This window comes from Ceratotherium simum, chromosome 3 (genome assembly GCF_057802395.1).
Source record: "Ceratotherium simum simum isolate JZ-2026a chromosome 3, ASM5780239v1, whole genome shotgun sequence".
Classification (NCBI taxonomy): domain Eukaryota; kingdom Metazoa; phylum Chordata; class Mammalia; order Perissodactyla; family Rhinocerotidae; genus Ceratotherium; species Ceratotherium simum.
Window position 1 is genome coordinate 31,095,988 of NC_141902.1, and position 20,301 is coordinate 31,116,288.

General features: G+C 36.7%; 1 protein-coding gene across 6 annotated transcripts in view; it reads left to right on the forward strand.

Annotated features, from left to right (window-relative positions):
- The window catches only part of SLC12A6 (solute carrier family 12 member 6), an 86,006-nt gene that overhangs the window by 17,131 nt on the left and 48,574 nt on the right, over nt 1-20,301 (forward strand). The window contains exon 1 of one of the 6 annotated variants that reach the window (XM_087424647.1): nt 11,253-11,379. The exons of the other annotated variants lie outside the window; for them this stretch is intronic. The gene's annotated coding sequence lies outside the window, so the exon portion shown is untranslated. Of the gene's footprint in view, nt 1-11,252; nt 11,380-20,301 lie in introns of those variants that run through there. 6 annotated transcript variants of the gene reach the window in all.

The following is a 20,301-nucleotide window of genomic DNA, read 5'->3' on the forward strand; positions in this document are numbered from 1 at the left end:
TCCCCAAATTTTTCTTGCTTAGAGTACCAACCTTCTGTATACTATCTGTTGCTTCTGCCCCAAAGGAGACGTACCAGATTGGAACTGATTTAGTTCTATAAAGATAAAATTTTTCCAAAATATATATACATGTATATTGCTTAATATTTTTATCTCCTATACTCAAAGCAACATTTACTTAGGATTATAAAAACATATTAAGTATAATTTTAGCATATTATATTCAAAAAGTTTTCAAATTTCAGACTGAATTTGGATATAAGGCATAGGTTACAAAATTGATTATAAGCTGGTAAACTTTAAAGAATCTAGCATTTTTTGGTTTTGCCAGGTTGAAAGAGGAAACAGTTTTACATTAAACATATCAACATTATAGTAATAATTATTGAGCACCTACTGTATGCCAGGAGCTTTACAAATACTGGCTTGTTTGATCCTCACAACCACCAGGACAGTTAACCATTTTCACTACTTTAGAGATAAGGAAAGTGAGGTACCAAGAAATTAGGTTATTTAAGTTGTATATGTGGAATTCAAACTAAAGTCTCTGTGACTTCAAAGCCTTTTTTCTTTTCACCATACCATCCCTCTACTTTAAATGCATAAATAATTATATTTTCTGAACTAGGCTGCTCTATTTTCTCAGTAGTTACTAATTCTTACATTCTATTTCTTCATGTCTTTGTTCTTCATTACTTTGTCTTCATGGATTTCTCAAAATTAATGGAAAGTCACTTGCTGCTTCTACCTTTTCATGTGTTGGATTGCTTTTTTATTTAGTGTAAAATATTTCCAAATGTAGAATATTCTTTCAAATGATGCTAAAAATTGAGAAATCTGAACAGGCAGGGACCTGGGCTTATGCTGGCGATCCTTTAGTAGCCCTCCACTCCACAGATTTCTAGGGAGCTGCACACTTAACGGGGAGATAGGAATAGGAGGCTTAAAGACTTAAAGTTAATGATATAAAAAATGACATATGGAGTAAGTGAAAGAATTGAATTTTAATATAACTTTTAAGAATAACTATACCTCTGAAGGTATGAAAGATGTGTTTATTGTAGTGTAATAGAAAAAATTATAATATTTTATTTCAGAGATCTTATTATTTAAAATGAAGGTAGGGGGGCCAGCCGGTGGCGCAAGCAGTTAAGTGCGCGCACCCCACTGCGGTGGCCTGGGGTTCGCCAGTTCACATCCCGGGCGCGCACCGATGCACTGCTTGGCAAGCCATGCTGTGGCAGTGTCCCATATAAAGTGGAGGAAGATGGGCACGGATGTTAGCCCAGGGCCAGTCTTCCTCAGCAAAAAAAGAGGAGGATTGGCAGATGTTAGCACAGGGCTGATCTGCTCACAAAAAAAAAAAAAAAAAAAAAATGAAGCTAGGTAAAAACACAAATATCTTTAGAGAAAAATACTAATATAGGTAGAACATAGACATAGTAAAGACTGAATATGGTGCATAAATAATATAAATGCTTTTGATGCATTTAGATCTCATTTCCTTTCCTGTGTGTTCTTTCTACTGCAGTGTATAACCTTTTTGTGATGAGATTTCTATGGTTGTATTAGAAATGGTGTACCTATAGTAAGAGTCCTTTTCAAACACTGTCTTCATCTTTCCTATACCACATTGCCTTTGTTCATATATTTTTCTTCATCTGAACTCTCTTCTCTTCTGCTTTCTACTCCTTGTCTACCATAAAAAATTACACAAACCCACATCACATCAAGACCAGGCTCATACTCACTCCCTCCTAGATGATTTGCCTAATCCTCTACCCCAACTTTGATTATTCCATCAATCAGTATCCATCAGCACTCAAATATACTTTGCACTGTGCCCTGAACTTGCAATAGCTTTGTAATTATATTTATCTCTCTTCAACTGTACTGTGAATTATATGAGAGTGAGGGATAGTGTTTTAATATTTTTTGAAATTTATATAGTTTTATTTTTTTTATTATGGAAAATTTCAAACTCACAAAAGTTCAGTGACTTTCTGTTCATTTCTCTTACCTATTGGTGTTTTTCTTTATTTTTAGATGTTCTTTATGTTTAGGGATATCAACCCTTTGTGATATAAGTTGCAAATATTTTTCCCAGTAAATATTTCTTGTAAAGTTTTGTTGAGGTATAATTGACACAGAATAAATTGCACATATTTAAAGTGTACAGTTTGATGAGTTTGACGTGTATACACCCCTGAAATAATTATCCTAATCAAGATCATAAACAGTTCCATCACCTACAAAAGTTTCCTTGTACCCTTTTATATCCCACTCACCTAATTCTCTGGTCCCCAGGGAACCAGTGATCTGCTTTCTATCACTATACATGAGTTTGCATGTCCTAGGATTTTATATGAATGGAATCACACAGAATGTACTCTCTTCTGTCTGACTGCTTTCATACAACATAATTATTTTGAGATTCATCTATCCAGTCAGTATCCTTTAAATTTGACTAACATTTAGATCTTCCTTATTTCTCAGAGCTTAACATTTAGGGCAGTAGTCGAAAATGATACAACCCACAAATGTTTGAACCTCACAGATACTTTTTAAAATTTTGACTTGTTTCCAAGGTTTGAATGCAAAATTAGTCTGTAAACAGGACTTACTTTTCAGAGAGGGTTCTGGGAAGCTGACATCTCACTATCCCTCTGTTCCTAATTCCAGCCTATATCTGCCTCTCTTGAGCCAAATGGCCCCTGAATCCAGTGAACAGTTAGGTGCAAGTGAGGCCTGAGCTCTCTGGGAGCTCTGTCAGGGAGAGCTGGCACAAGACTTGTTTCTCAAGGGCTGGACAAGAGCCTCGGGGTAAGGATAAGAAGGGCAGATCCAGGAAAGAGCTTGGCTTGGTGAAGATCCTTGGACTCTTGAGGGGAAGGAGAAGGAGCAAGAGCCAGGGGACTGATATCTCCGTATGCCTGAGGCTGGGAGATGTGAGGAGATCTGAGAGCGAGGAGGCTTCCTCCTGGGCCTGCACAGGGCTGGCGGCTTGCCTGTTGCACTGCCCGGCTGCAGGGGTAGAGACAGCTTTGTCTTCCTGTTCTCTTGAGACTGCTATCACTTGTGGTCCTCCAACAGTGAAACCTAAGCCGCTCTGAGGTAACAAAGAAAAACAACCCATCTGGGAAGCGAGGCAGTCAGAAAGAGAAAAATCTCTTAGAATAAACAGTGTAGTACACCAGCTAAATAGAAATACTTGAATATGAAAATAATAAATAATAGGAGCATTTAAGGAAGTTCAAGTGAAGTACAAAGAAAGACTTTATGGAGCAAAAAGTATGATTTCCCAGCTAAATACTTAGTACCACCTGACTCTCAATCCATGCACAGACACTTCTGTCTTTACTATCTCCACTAAAATGTAAGCACCATAACAGCAGGAACTTCTTCTCTTGTATATACTGATCTGTGCTGATCTGTTGTCAACACTCAATGCCTAGAACACTTTCTTGCACATAATAAGCACCTTGTACATAATTACTGAATAGAAGAATCATTGAGTATGATCATTTATTGGCCTGGAAGATCAAGTGGAAGAAATATTTCAAAGCACAGAGCCAAAAATACAAAGAGATTGAAAAAAAAAGATGAGACTTGGAGGATAGATTTAGGACACCTAATGTGTCTAATGTAAGTTCCAGAAAAAGGAACAAATGGAGGAGAAGCAATAATTAAACAAATAGAAAAAAATTTTCTGAGCTAGACTTCAATGTATAGAATGAAGTTCAAGGGAAGATCAGTGATGGAAAACACATACCTAGAGTTATCCTGGTAAAGTTTTTGAATTCCAAGGATTCATCTTGGAGGCTTCCACATAGAACACGTTATACCTGTAAAGTGTCAGACTGGCATCAGAATTCTAATCCACAACACTGGAAATTAGGAGACAGTGGAAGAGTATCCACAGATTATCAGGAGAAAAAGACTATAATCTCAAAGCCTTATTCCCAGTGAAGATGTCATCCTCCCTACAAGGGAGAAATACATTACAAATATACAAAAATTTAGAGAGTGTATTACTCACTTAACCCCTCTGAGAGTATATAAGAAAGATTTTTAACCAAATAAATGAGCCAGAACGGAGATCACAAGATGAAAGGGATAGAAATAGTGGAAAATGACAGACTTTCTGGGAATGTATTCTATAAATGTTAAGTAAGAACTCTGACCGAAAGGGATATAGTTCAGGGAACAATTCAATAATATTTATGATATAAAAGTACTAAATAAGTCAAAGAAAAACCTCCAAATTGTGGGAGGAAAAAGAGGTAAAAGCTTTCCAAATGGAGATGAGGAGAGGAACAAGTGCCAATAAGCACATGTAAAGCTCAACATCATTAGTCACCAGGGAAATGCACATCAAAACCAATGAGAGACCACTTCACATCCACTAGGATGGCTCTGATCAAAAAATGGACAATAACAAATGTTGACAAGGGTGTGGAAAAATTGAAACTCTCGTATACTTCTGGTGGAAACATAAAATGGTGCAACCACTTTTGAAAACAGTTTGGCAGTTCCTTGAAAGGTTAAACATAGAGTTACATATGACGCAGCAATTCTATGCCTAGGTATATATCCAGAAGAAATGAGAATGTATGTCCACACAAAAACTTATATAGGCATACCTCGGTGATGTTGCAGGTTTAGTTCCAGACCACTGCAATAAAGTGAATATCCCAATACAGCAAGTCACGAATTTTTTGGTTTCCCAGTGCATGTGAAAGTTATGTTTACACTCTACTGTAGTCTATTAAGTGTGCAATAGCATTATGTCTACAAAAAAATATGCATACCTTAATTAAAAAATACTTTATTGCTAAAAAATGCTAACCGTCATCTGAGTCTTCAGCGAGTTGTAATCTTTTTCCTGGTGGCGAGTCTTATAAAAAACGCAGTATCTGCAAAGCATGATAAAACGAGGTATATCTGTACAGGAATGTTCATAGCAGCGTTATTGATAACAGCCAAAAAAAGAAACAACCCAAATGTCCAGTAACTGATGAATAGATAAAATGTAGTATATCCAAATAATGGAATATTATTTGGCAATAAAAACAAAAGAAGTTCTGATATATGCAACAATATGGATGAACCTTGAAAACATTATGCAGAGTGAAAGAAGCCAGTCACAAAAGACCACATATTATTCCATTTTTATGAAATGTCCAGAATAGGCAAATTTATGGAGACAGAAAATAGATTCGTAGTTGCTTTGGACTGGGCAAGGTGGGGGAGTGAGATGGAGATTGACTGCTAAAATAGGTACAAGGATTCTTTTAGAGGGGACCAAAATGTAAAATAAAATTGTAGTGACAGTTGCACAACAATGTGAATATGTTAAGAAACATTGAATTGAACACTAAGTGGGTGAATTATATGATATGTGAGTTCTATCTCAATAAAACTGTTTTTAAGTAAAGGAATTAAGTACTGACACATGCAACAACTTGCATGAATCTCCAAGGCCTTATGCTGAATGAAAGAAGCCAGTCTCAAAAGGTTACATATTGTAAGATTCCTTTTATATTTTTTTATATTTTTTTAAATTATGGAAGATCATGACACTTTTACTAATAATCAAAACATATATGTATGTGCGCGTGTGTATATACACATATATACACACTAAAAACAATTTTTTTAAAATGTCAACATACAGCATGTACAATAGTTGTTTCTATTTTAACTTCTTGGTAATGTTTGAAAGTTTAGAAAAATGTTAAATTCAGCTTGCATTAAGCAATTAACCTTTGACCGTGACATGAAATCAGTACAGACTCTTAAAATATAAGAAATGTTTACCATATCCTCTTAGTCCCCACAACACAAAGCCTTATTAGCTCCTTAGAATTTGGATATTCATGTCAATTCCCTCCCCTCCTTATTAAGGAAGTAGTCTATATGGTCAGGCTTTATCCTTATAAAACCATCTTTTAAAATGAAGGAAACATGAAATATGTTTTTCTACAGTGCATGAAAAATAATTTGGATCATCCACAGAGCCAAAGAAGGACGTTAAGGTGTCAACAATCTTCTTGAATGTTTGCAACAATCCTCAAATCCTTTATTCTTCTTTGATACCTCTTGTTGAGATTTTTCTTTTCTATTTAGCTGTGTGAGTACTGCTGTCTTCTAAAATGTATACTTTTCTTGGCAGATCAATTTGTGGATTTGACCCAAGACACTGTCTTTATTTGTATATTATACTGTGGGCTTAATTAAATCTGCTTTCTGCTGTTATGCTTGCCATCTTCCAAGGGTTATAGACTATACATTAAAATCACAACGATCTGTATCATAGATTAGTTCTTCAGCTTCTAGTGGATTTAATCCATATTATTTAGGAAGAGTTTCAATGAAACTTAGTTATTCAAATGAGTTCAGAACATAATTTACTTCATTTTCATTTTCTTTACACAAATTTGAAGGCCAAACAAAAGAAAGTAGTTGTCTAAGAACGTTTCTTTTGCTTGGGACACTACTAAACAGCACTGGTTTCCTCAAGGGCTTCTATTAATATAATGCTTATACTGAGCATATGCGCCAGAATTTGAAGGATATTGTTGATGAGCACCCAGTATTGGTGGCAAATCTGTGCGTACTGCCTAGTGTCTCCTTCCACTTCTTCCTGCCTGGAACCCAATCTTGTCCCCCAGTGCCGTCAGTTTCACCTCAGGACAACATGGGGCTGTTCCTTCCCTGCACTACAGTGGCCCCCCTGCTGCAAAGATGGGCTTGAGTGGCCTGGATAAGACTCATGACTGGTCCTGGTTCTTGGTCCCCTCCAGCTTAAACTACTTGCCTGCTGGCTGCTGTTGTCTCACCACCTTTTCTTTAAAGCATGTCAGATGGATCAGAGGGAAGATTGCTACATGAATTCTCATAAATTTCTTCAGGACTTGTGTATAGTGTTCTGTGCTCCCATAAGCATGTTTGGCTCTGCATTTTCACTACTTCCCACCTTAATTACCTTTCTCATCCTTTCAGTGTCTAGATTTGTTGGGGAAGATTGGCATGACAGCATTGCGGTCATAGTTTGTTGAATGATTTTTTTTCTGTTTCTTTCTATGGTTGTACTTTGTTCTGTTCTCTAGTATTTCCAGGGCTTGATCTCAGCTCCTCTCTCTTTACATTGACTTTTAAGAAAGTTTATCCTTTTATCTTCAACTCTATGTTTTGATGATGACTTTAAAATGTTCATTTCCTTCGTTAACCTTTTATTGAAACTAGTCCTGAATTTCTATCTCTGGGTATTCTTTGAAATCACTTCATCATCATTCAATACGTGTTGAACGTTTTATAGCATGTAGGAAGCTCTAACTTACAGAAAGTTGTAATTGTCACAGAAACATTGAAACAAAGTTCTTGCCCTCAAAGCACTTATATGAGCAGATAGGACCCTGCCCCCCAGCCCCACCCCTCAACGCCAGATTGATTCACTGGTCCTGCTCTTGTTCTCTTTTCTTTTTAAAAACATTTTTTATTCACTTTTTTGTTTATTTCCTCCTCTCATTCTTAAACTTGGCAGCTGCGTTGCTGTGGGGCAGGAGTGGGGGAGATATCTCCCAGCTATGAGAACTATGAAAATTGGTGTCACCACAAGTTCACCGTTTCCAACCTCAACTGGGCTGTTAACGCTATTCAAAAAGTCTTCTGTGTGATCCTAGTTAGTCTCCTTTCTCTAAGTTCCTCACTAAACTTAAAATGCTCGTTAAATCCCCAATTCTCCATTCTGTTATATTCATTCAGCATGACTAAACATCTACTTCACAGAGTAAACTGTATTTCCAAAACACCTCTTCCCTAATTCTTAGCAACATCTGTATGACACCTATCCTTTACCTCCTTCTTTCTTCTTATTCAATACTCACTCATACACCTGTGCTGTAGAGTCTTTCTTGCCTTCTCTCTCCTGTGTTTTCTACTTCTTTTTTGACTCTTTCCCCTCAATGTATTAAAATATTCAATCTCTCTCTCTCCCCCTGCCTCCCCTTCTCCCTTCTCCTTCTTCCCCCTCTCTCCCTCTCACCGGTTGTTGCTCATTTAGTCTCCCAAATATTTCTCAAATCTGTCACCTTCTCCCCATCCTTGCTGCTACTGCATTAGTTCAGGTTAGTCCATTGTTAATTCTTGTCAAGCCTCCTAGAGCCATCCATTACAGTAACTCCCAGAGGAATTTTTCTCAGATAGAAGTCTCATCCTTTTACTCCCCCATTTAAAATCCTGTAATGTCTACCCATTGCCTGCAGAATAAAGTCTATACTGCTTAGCAGGTCATACATGAACCTTCATGATCTAGAACATCCCAACTTAACGGCCTCCTGTCTATCACTCTTTCATATGTACTGAACACCAGATATAACCAGTGTTCTTGAACGTCTCTATTGTTTCCACACATTTGTTCCATCTTCCTGAAATGTTCTTTCCTCCAATTACCAAGCAACACTTACTCTTCCTTTAAGACTGAGCTTGAACATCACTTCTTCCTTCATGGTTTCTCTGTTACATTCTCCAGGGAATGTAGTGTGATATACACACTCCCTTATCTCTTTGTCTATACTTCTAATATAGTACTTTAATCACCCTGATGTAATTACTTATCTTACTCATATGTGCTATAAGCCCCTTAAGGGTAGCTACTGTGTTCTGTTCATCTTTGTGTGTCCCCCAGCGCCTAGCATCTAGTCTGATACTTACAGATGCTTAGTAAATATTCATTGAATTAATAGGTTGATTAATTAAAAGATAATGCAAGGCGGCTTATACCCAACAGTTCAGAGGAAGATTAAACCTGTTAGAAAATTAAAACTCAGGGTAGGCCTAAGGAAAGAAGCAGCACTTGAGTTTGGACCTTTCAAGGATGTATAAATCAGGTAAGTGGAGAAGAAAGAGAAGGAAATTTTCAGTGAAAAATTGTTATAAGGAAAGATGCATAGGTCTAGAGTCAAGACTCACGAAACATTCCAGAGAGTGTGGAGCAGAGGGTTCATGACTAAGAACAGCAAATGATATAAGGTTAGAGAGGAGTAGGCTAGTGCTACATTATAAAGGTACTTGAGGCACCAGCCCAGTGGCGTAGCAGTTAAGTTTGCACGTTCCACCTTGGTGGCCTAGGGTTCGCCAGTTCGGATCCTGGACGCGGACCTACTCACAGCTCATCAAGCCATGCTGAGGCAGCATCCCACATAGAGAAACTAGAAGGACCTACAAGCTATGCAACTATGTACTGGGGCTTTGGGGAACAAAAAGAAAAAGAGGAAGATTGGCAACAGATGTTAGCTCAGGGCCAATCTTCCTCAAAAAAATAAATAATAAAACATTTTTTTAAAAAAATACGTGAAAATGAATGAAAAAATAAAATAATAAAGGGACTTGAAAGCCAGGATGAGATTTTTGGAGTTCATCCTATAAGTCAAGGGGTCCAAACAAGTAAACCAGGATCTATTTATAGATGTTTAAGCCATTGGCCTCTGCTAACACCACCACCACCACCACAATGCCCAGACTGAGAATTCACAGTGGAAATGGAGGCAGAGCCTGCAAAGGCAGCCCTTCTCTTTCCTTGGAAAGACTTGAATCAGCATCCCCACATGATGTCAGGATATAAATAAACAGGAAGTGAGAACGATCTTCTCTTCAGAGTGGTTGGGGACTCCTGGCACTGTCACTTGGAGACCTTTGAAAGTGTTTGTTTTGTTTATTAAGGAATGAAGCAACCTAATAAAGGCAGAATTTTAGGATTAGTAATATGGAGGAAAACTCAGCGTTGTTTGAAGATGGGAGAATTGGTGGCAGGGAGAATAACTGAACTATTTTAATGGTCCAAGCTGGAAAAGGTGAGAATCTAAATGAGGACAGTGCAATGGAAAACAAGAGATTGGTATGGAAGCCACAATTGACTGGATTTGGTGAATGAGAGAAGGGGAAGAATCAAAAGCTGGAAACACACATGCCAACTGGTTCTGCTTCTTACCCACTTTTTTGTCAATGACAACACCCTTTTCTTCTCCTTTCCTGTAAATTAGGTATGTATTATATAGTAGGTATAATATATATATATAGTAGGTACAATATATAGTAGGTACAATATATTTATATGTATGATAATATAGACATATATTAGTTATATACCCTATGTTATTAGGTATATATTTTCTATTTTATCTCCAGAACTTCTCCATTAGCTATGTCCTCATTGTCAGTCCCTCTGACTAGAATGTCTCCCCTTCTCCATTTTCTTTCACCCATTCTATTTTTTTTTTTTTTTTTTTTGGTGAGGAAGATTGATCCTGAGCTAACATCCATTGCCAATCTTCCCCTTTTTGCTGAGGAAGATTAGCTCTGAGCTAACACCTGTGCCCATCTTCCTCTATTTTGTATATGGGATGCCCCCAAAGCATAGCTTGATGAGCGGTGCTTAGGTCCGCACCCAGGATCCGAACCAGTAAACCCTGGGCCGTGGAAGTGGAGCACGCGAACTTAATCACCACGCCACCAGGCAGGCCCCTCACCCATTCTACTTTTTGATAAACTATCCATCCTTCAAGATTTGGCTCAGTTATCCCCTTGACACAATCCCTGACCACTGCTTTTTTTTTTCCTTTTTGATTCTCACAGTACTTGTACCTATAACAATTGTTTTTATTGTTTCATAATTTGTGTATTTCTTTCCTCTCCAAACTTTTTTAGAACAAAAGGTCACTCTTTTGGTATCTGTAGTGCCTGGCACAGTACCTGACATATAGTAGGCATTCCGAGTATTGGTTGAGGGGCCGGCCCAGTGGCATAGTGGTTAAGTTCACCCACTCTGCTTCTGCGGCGCGGAGTTCACGGGTTCGGATCCCAGGAGTGGACCTATACACTGCTTATCAAGCCATGCTGTGGCAGACATCCTACATATAAAGTAGGGGAAGATGGGCACAGATGTTAGCCCAGGGCCAGTCTTCCTCAGCAAAAAGAGGAGGATTGGCAACATGTTAGCTTAGGGCTAACCTTCCTCACCATAAAAAAAAAAAAAGTATTCGTTGAATTAATAACAACTACCTACTACTACTATCCTAGGGACCATGCTAGAGATGCTTGTTAGGACATGGATAAATTACAGTGATCTAATAATGAGTATGCCTGCCTGTCTCTAATAAATCTGCCATTCATTTCATTTTGCATATTGCACTCATGTTTCCTTACCTAAAATACTGCTTTTATTTTTAGTCTTCTACATAGAGAATTTCAGTTGTTTTTCATCTCCTTTAGACTTTGAAGACTTTTCCTAATACAACCCAACTTTTCCAAGCAAACCATCCCAGAGATGTGCTGTGTTTATTCCTCCCCTGTGATTTTGAGTTCTCCATGATTCTTAAGGTTTGTAAAAGTTCTGGTTGAAGCTCACACTGCCTCAATCCATGTTGATCCTCTCCTTTTTTGGAGCCTTGCAGCACTAATGGCTAATACCACAGGTTGTTGGCTATACCACCTTGGGCAAATCATTTCAGCTTTCTCTGAGCTAGTTTCTTGTGGAATATGGGAATAATTCTTCCTCACGGGGTTGCTGTGCAGATTTTGTATGGTGACAGTAGGAAATTTTTCCTAAATTTAGTCATTTAGAGACTACCTTTATAATCTTTCCATTTTCGTGTATCATCCTTGCATTTATTTTTTCTTAAACTGAATCACTGCTTTTTGGTTTCCTTTATAAAGGAAACATTGTCACTAAATGAAATACCAGCTTGCTTGCCATAAATAGAGTATACACTAAAAATAGATATAATACAAATGATTAATATTGCTAGATGCTGTTGCCAAGCAGAGGCTCTGAGCCTGTTAGAAAAGAGATCATCAAGTTTTTGAAGAGATGTTAAAGATATTCTAGCACAGACATAAAAAATGACATTTCATAAAGGGCTTCGACTCTTGTTTTTAACAGGATTAATGGGAGGGGTGGATGGAAAAGGTGGAATCATGTCTTGATAATCTAAAATCACAGTTAAAGTCTACCGAAACGTTTAGAACAAAATAAATTTGACAAACTTTTAAGGGTAAAATTACAATAAATATTTATGAATACTTGTATTCTTGCAGAAGTAATCAAAAGTATAAAAATAAATAAAATAGTTCGGTTACTAAACTTTTTTCACATTTTAAAAACAGAACCATATTTACTGTTCTGGGTGGATGATCTTTATCTCTTCCTAATTTCTCTACTTTCAGGCCTGACTGTGTATTGGATTCCATAACCACATGTGCTTCCCTTTACCATCTCATGCCTGGGTGGTGGGTGGGAGAAGGCACTGACAGTGGGGTGGAGGGGGCTGTCTTACGGGGTAAGTAGAGTTGCTGAACTTTTTATGTTGCGGTAGACATGTTATAGCCATCTGTGGTCACTGTGTAGTTCCACACATTTGATACATATTTGCTGATTTGTAATTTACTTCATAAATACCTTGTTGTAATTTCTTTTACCCTCGTTATTTCATCCCTGGATAATTAAGAGTTAACTATATTACCAATATTCGTTCTTGTACCTAAATTTTATGAACAACCAGTGTAATGTAATAGAAAAATCAGAATCTAGGTTCAAGCCAGGCTTTGCAATTTACACTCAGTATGTCTTGGCCGAACAATTGAGCTTAACTTAGCTTTAGCTTCTTTATGTATTTCCTACGTATATCACAGGGGTATCATGAGAATCAAATGAAATATTTGAAAACATTTTTAAAACTGTAAAATGTTATTAAATGTAAGATACTGTTATCATCATTCTTCTTTAGTTTCTTATATTGAATTTGACTCTTCAATGAGATTATGAGCTTCTACATGTCAGGAAATATCTTATACCTTCATTCTTCACAGTATCCAACACAGTTTTAGGCATGTTTAAAATTTGTTAAATTATCGTTGTTATTTGAATTGGAGTCATTAATAAACTTGTCTGGGAATGTAATACATACACTCTTGGGCAATTACTATTGTAATTATTTTACAAAAAAATCCCAGATAATATGTTAGTGCCTACTTAGTGCAAACTATAAATGTACAAACTTTGAAATAAGACTAATAAATCAAACTATTAGTCTCACATGATTGTACATTTTTAAGTCAATGTGTCTGTCAGTGCCAAGGATTCACCCATGTTACTTTTATATTTTCCTCAGTACTATTGTACTGCAAGATGTTTAAAGTTCTAAGAAATATCCGCAGCTACCTAAGTTCTAATTTTTACCATGATTATTTGCAGCACTACAATTTTTATTATTTCTCTTGAGGATCATTCCATGGCTCATCTCAATTTTCTTGAGTCACCATTTAATGCGTATCTGCCATCTCTAATCCTCACAATAATTGTCTGTGGTGTAGTACTATTCCTGTTGCACAGATAATAAATCAAGGGGCTAAGAAATATAAAATAATTTTCCCAGAGTTACCTGAATAGCGTATAGTAGAGCTAGGATCTCACCCGAGTGTTACCTGCTTCTAAATCCTGTGTTCTCTCTTCACTGTGCCTCATGTTTGCTCCGGGACAGCTGCTCAGCTGTCACAGTGGGCCCCGTTTGCTATCTTCATTCTTTTTCACCATCATTGCTCTTCTCCCAGTCTTCCATAACTCCGTAAATGGCATTCTGTTTGTCTAATTGCTCTGGAAAAAACTTTGACTCCTTTTTTTTCTTTCCCACCCCATATCCAGTCCATCAGCCTGCTAATCTTATGAATCCTTCCTTTGAAACATAACCAGCATCTGACCACTTCTCAGCACCTCCACTACTTCTGACCTGATCCAAACTACCATTATCTTTTCTTGGACCATTGCAGAAGCCTTCTGTTTCCTACTTCTTCTACTTCCTCACTTGCCTCCTGCAATCTGTTCTCCAGACAACAGCTAGAGTCTTCATGTTAAAACGTAAATCAGAACCTTCCAATGGCTTTCTACTCACTCAAAGTAAAATCAAAAGTCCTTGATGTGTCCTACAAAGCCCTACATGATCTGTGCCCCATTCCCCATCACACACATCCGTCTCTTATCCCATGTCCTATCACTTTTACCCTGCTGTTCTGTCTGGTAACCTAGCCTCCTTGCTATTCGTTGAACATGCCGACACGCACCTGCTTTAGCGTCCTTGCACTAACTGTTCCCTCTGCCTGGAATATTCTTCTGCAGATATTTGTATGGCTAGATGCCTCACTTCAAGTTTCTGGTCAAATGTCAGGTTATCTGAGAGACCTTTTTAGACTCAATATCTAAACTAGCACACAAACTATCGCCCCACTAATTCTCTCTGTTCCCGTACTCTGCTTTTTTTGTCGGTTTTATAACTCTTATCACTCTTGACACATGTATTGTTTGTTGATTATTAGTCTCTTCCCCACTAAAATGTAAGCTCTTTGATGGCAGAGATTTTGTTACTACATTTCTAGTAATTAGAATAGTGTTTCTTATGTAGAAGATGCTCAAAATATTTATTGAATGGAAGAGTTACAAATTTTAAAGTAACATGGAATTCCTTTGAAGGTTAACTCATGAGCTCTCCTTCCAGAAGATATCATCAACCTGTCTACTTTCACCATCTTTGCTACAGTCATCACATGTCTTTCTGAGGTTTCTGCAGTAGACTCCTAATTGGTTCTGTTTCTACTCTTGCCCCCTCCAGAATCCATTCTCCAGCCAGCAGCCTGCATCTTTTAAATAGTTAATCAGACGTATCATGCTGCTATTTAAAACCTTCCAGTTGTTTCACATCAGTACTACCAGATGTAGCTGCTACCTAATTTGCTGACTTTTTTTTTTTTTTTTTTTTTTTTTTTAAAGATTTTATTTATTTTTTTTTTCCCCCCAAAGCCCCAGTAGATAGTTGTGTGTCATAGCTGCACATCCTTCTAGTTGCTGTATGTGGGACGCGGCCTCAGCATGGCCGGAGAAGCAGCGCGTCGGTGCGCGCCCGGGATCCGAACCCGGGCCGCCAGCAGTGGAGCGCGCTCACTTAACCACCAAGCCACGGGGCCGGCCCTGACTTTTTTTTTTTTTAACCATTTTCTAACTCACTGTGCTTTAGCCACATGAATGTTTCCCAAACATACCAACTTATTCCCATCTTGGGGCCCACGCATAACTACTTCTCTGCCCTCATCAGTCTTCTTCGAGATCCTCATATGTTTGCTTTACGTGCAGGTCTCATCTTAAAGGTTACCTCCTCAGAAAGGCCTTCACTGTCCACCCAATCCAAAATAGCCTCCCATTCACTCTTCTTAATTTTGGCTTAAGATAAGTGTTCTTTAACTCCCCATATCTGCGTGAGAACAGGAAATTGTATTCTTATTTACTGCTCTATCTCTAGCACATAGAACAGTACCTGGGACTTATTAATCACTCAGATATTTAAATGGGTGAATGAGTGAATGAAGCTATATAATAGTCGTATGGGGCACTTTGTAAAGCTGCAGAATCTCAACCATGAGATTGAGTCATTAGAGCTAGTTATGTGACCCAGGAATTTGTAGTTTAACAAATATTCCAGATGATTCTTTTGACTAGTCAAATTTGGAAAATACTGGTTTAATGGAAATATTGCTGAGTCAATGAATGAGTAAATCGAAATGATGATCCAAGGAGTTCTCTTTTAACTTTAGTATATTGATATGAATTAGTTGAACATTTCCCAAATTGTATACCATAGAACACTAATTACACTAGATGTTTGATGAAAAACAAGTTATATCTTCTGACGTATTTATGACTGCTGAATATTATATTCTTTTGGAAATTAGCTAGGCAGCCATTAGCATGTTGAAGAGTCTGAGAAATTATACATTATAGAAATGTACTTGACTGTTAAATAGATTTGCCACATTTACTTACCTTCTCTGCCCCAAACCATTTTCTCACCAAATCTCTATTAATATACTGGGGAATACGCCCTATCCCCTAAGTAATATGTGCCGTATGTGAAGGACAATCCGTGGTTCAATGCTGCTACCACAGCTTATTCTTTTCAAGGTTAGCTGTCTACACAAATCAGTTACATGGCAGATAGATTGGACTAAACTATAAATCCCAGCAGAAATTATCTTTTTGGGGACGGAAGTAGACTCTACAGTTTTAAAATTATATTCTTATATTAAAAATTCAAATCACAAAGAACTAATGATTTATTAACTTTTTGTATGCACTGCTTTACATTTTCATCTTACTGCTTAATTACTTTGCCTAATATTGCCTGATATTTTTCACCCATCTATTTATTTAAACCCAATTAATCACATGTAAATTTTTCTAGGTCTATGTAGTTTCATTGCTATAAGTTCAAAACATATATAAAGAGAATAGGTTTTTCTGATCTTAACTTATTTCAACTTGTTTCCCACTTAGGTTTCCCACCAAAATAACCTATCGATATAGAGAGGCAGAATCTAATAAGTGTGAATGTTAGAATACTTGTCTTTGGTTTCATCGTTAATCATCTTTGCCTAATTCTGAGTCAAAATGGTTTCTTATGGTGATGATGCTATTTTGGTTTTTTAAAAAGTTGGAGTCCAGAAAATTAAACATGTGTTAAGACTGGTGATTTCAGGTATTTGGTATCCTGAAATAGTCTTTTTTAGTACATTTAGATAATATGAACAGTAGCATAATAAGTTAATTGTCCTGGTGTATATTCACTTGGTCGTGCCTACTTCTTTCTCTAAATAATTAGGCAACAGTATCTGCTATTGATTGTGTTATTTAATGAAATTACTGATTCTATCCTTAATGAAGACTAAAACCTGCACTGAGTTTTAGCTGCAAGATACTGGGTAGCCTTTATATGCTTCAAATTCTCTACCAAGAGTGGTAGATAAAGTGATTATCAAAGGAAATTCAGAAAAAGACTATTGCTATGGGCAAACTAAGGGAAATAATAAGCCTTTTCAAAAAAACTGTTTACAGAGGCAGTTTTGCAAATGAGTACCACCCACAGTCATTTTTATTTCTGTTCTCCAAGGCACATGGCAAGAAACTAAAATCTTTTCTTTACGGTTTACCCAGGGTAAATGAAATGTACTGAACAAATGCCTATTTGTAAAACTATGTCATTCCTGTTACAAGGAAATAGTTTCAGTTCATTTTTCTGATTGGATTTATCTGTTGTGAAAAGGTGTATGTTTCTATTTTTTATTTGAACTACCATTTTGACTGATAGAGTATCGCTGGCTTTTGATTATAACCTGGTTGTACCTAGGAGTACCTTAATTTATGAAGGCCATTAAAAATAGTTACATTATTGCCAAATCGTTCCTATTACAGGAAGTAATTTGGTTAAGATAAATGTCATTTTGAGTAATGGTTAGGACTTCTAGTCTTAGGCAAGCTTAGATGTGCCCTCACCAGTGCAGGAAAAATGTTAAATGAGAGAATTCAGCTATAGGACAATAGAAAGGTGCCCAGACATATCTCAGAGCAGTGTTATGATGACTACACAGTTTGGATTGCATACCCAGAAACGCCCTTCAGCTTAAGCCTATTTACCAATTGTGGTTTTTACAGACATGGCTAGTTTCATTCTAGGGGGTGCATGAGCCTGTTTACTCCCAGATTTGCCCCTGTTTCAGCTTTTACGTATATTAATGAAGCATTTGCAGGTTCTTGGAGGTTAGTCTTCAAATTACCAAGTAAGTATCAAGTAAAGATTGCCCTGCATTCCTTTAATTTTAATAAATGAAAAATAAAAATCTAAGTTGAACTTGCAGAGAACTACACAAAGGACTCGTTTCTACTCATCTCGAATATAGGAGCATGTTCAAAGAAAGAGTCCCGGCTTGACTAGAAAATGCATGTACATCATGTATGCACAGCTTGGAAGGCAAGGAAGTATACGGTATAGAAGGAGGTAATTCTTTTTTAGAAAAAAGGTCATTAATATTCCCCCCTCTAAAATCATACCTGCTCTGCCTGAGTTATCTGAGATGTTTTTCTATTTTTATTCATAGATACGTGCCCTGGCACTTCCAGATAACTTCTTTTAGGCTACTGTACTTTGTTTTAGAACAGGAAAGTTAGAATTACAGAGTATGGAGAAGCGTGAACGTAGGTTCTCAAAACATCAAGACTATATCTCTAACCTTTTTCTTTTGGCAGTAGTGTGATGTGTCTTTGGCCACCGTTAACCCAGGCACTCATCTTCTCAACTATAAACTATATGAAGATCCGAGGTTCTCAACTTTGTTCTGTCCTAGCACACCTGAGAGATAAAGGCATTCCCATTAATGTCCCATTAATGACAGTAGCGGGGAATCAGAATCTTCAGAAGGGGTGTTGGTAGGATTTTAGGGAGAAAAATAGATGATGCTGATAACCCCTCTCCAGGTTTTCCTTTAGAATCACTAGAGTAGATCTAGATGATGACCAAAGCTCTTCCAGTTCTCAAATTCTATGATTCTTTGTTTATCCTTCCTTCCACGCTGTTTTACACCTGCTTTTCTATAGTGACAGGGCCCAATTTCTCCCCTGCATGAGAGAGAGAGAGAATCGAATACATTAACTTACTATGGAACTGTTATTCCTACTGTGTCTTATGTGCAAGAACAACCCTTATTCTTTATTTAGATAAGTAAGATGAGTTTAAATTAAAAACTTGGAATTCACTTGCTGGTATGATGGGTACAATATCTTAGAATACAAAAGTTGGGAATTTTTTTTCAAAACCACAACAAGGAAGAAAATCTTCTAAAAATATATCTTAAAATGCTCACCTAGCATTTAAAACTTGAGTTGTAGGAATCAGGTTTCTACCTTACTTCTTCCTTGATTAGCGTATATAGAGTATACTCTAGTATGTAGTACACATCAGAAACCAGGCTTTAAGTGTTCTGATTAGTTATTTCTGTCTAGGATGCTTAAAGTGTTATATCTAATTAAATTATATATATAAAACATTTATGTTTATAAACACCATGGAAAATGTTATTTGAATTTTGTCTAAAATAGTAATTCTTAATCTTTTTGTATCTTGAACCTCTTTGGCGGTCTGAAGCGTACAAATTCCTTTTCAGAATAATGTTTTTAAATGCGTAAAATAATATACACACGTATAAATACATACATAGGATTAAAAAGAATCCCATTATACTAAAATACATTTATGAAAATATTAAATTTGAAGTCTAATAATATAAGTCCTTCTTTATCATTACATTGAATAAGACCTAGCAACCATTCTAACTACCATAATTTCAAAGTAGTAGTGGACCTGAAAGATGCTATGAGATATATGCAACAACTGTAATGTGATATGAAAATAATTGCTATTTATTGTTGACAAAATCACAGATACTTTTATGTAGTTTTTTGCATACATCATATTTGGAGAAAATACTGAACTTCAATTTGAGGAAACTTTTTTCCCATAGTTCACAGACCCCCTGGTCCAAAATTATTTTTATTCCCCCAGACACATTTGAGAAAGTCAGATGTAATCCTCAGTATCTCAAGAGACTTAATCTTTGAGGAAAATGGAGCTCGGAGTCTTTTCCATATTTAGCCCTTAATGCTTTTCAAGTCTTTAAAGTAAGTAAGTGGTTGGTTGTTAAATGGTGATTGTCGATACCTCTTGCATTAGCAACTTGGCTTATTGCCACTAATTTAATTATGTATTACTGAAGGAAGAGATATTTATAAAAGCCAGTTTAGTCATTTCATATTAAATTCAAATCAGAGCATATCTGCTAATAGTAATGAGTGCTTTACTTATGTCTTGACTTTGAGGTGCTATGGTCATACATTCCTTTGTCATTGAAGAGAAAATGTAACATGTCATAGGCCCTGAATCAGCCTTCTACTTTATGGAACTATTATTGCTTGGTCAAATTTGTGTGATTATTTTTTTTAGTTTACTTTTTATTGTAGTAAAATATATATAACAAAATGTACCATCTTAACTATTTTTAAGTGTACAATTCAGTGGCATTAATTACATTCACAATGTTGTGCAACCATTACTACTGTCTATTTCCAAAATTTCTCATCACCCCAAACAGAAACTCAGTATTCATTAAGCAATAGCTCCCCATTCCCCACTCCTCCCGGAGCCCCTGGTAACCTCTCTTTTCTGTCTCTATAAATTTGCCTTTTCTAGATGTTTCATGTAAATGGAATCATGCAATATTTGTCCTTCTACATCTGGCTTATTTCACTTATCATAATGTTTTCAAGGTTCATCCATATTGTAACATGTATAGAACTGCATTCCTTTTTATGGCTGAATAATATCCCATTGTATGTATATACCATATTTTGTTTATTCATTCATCTGTTGAAGG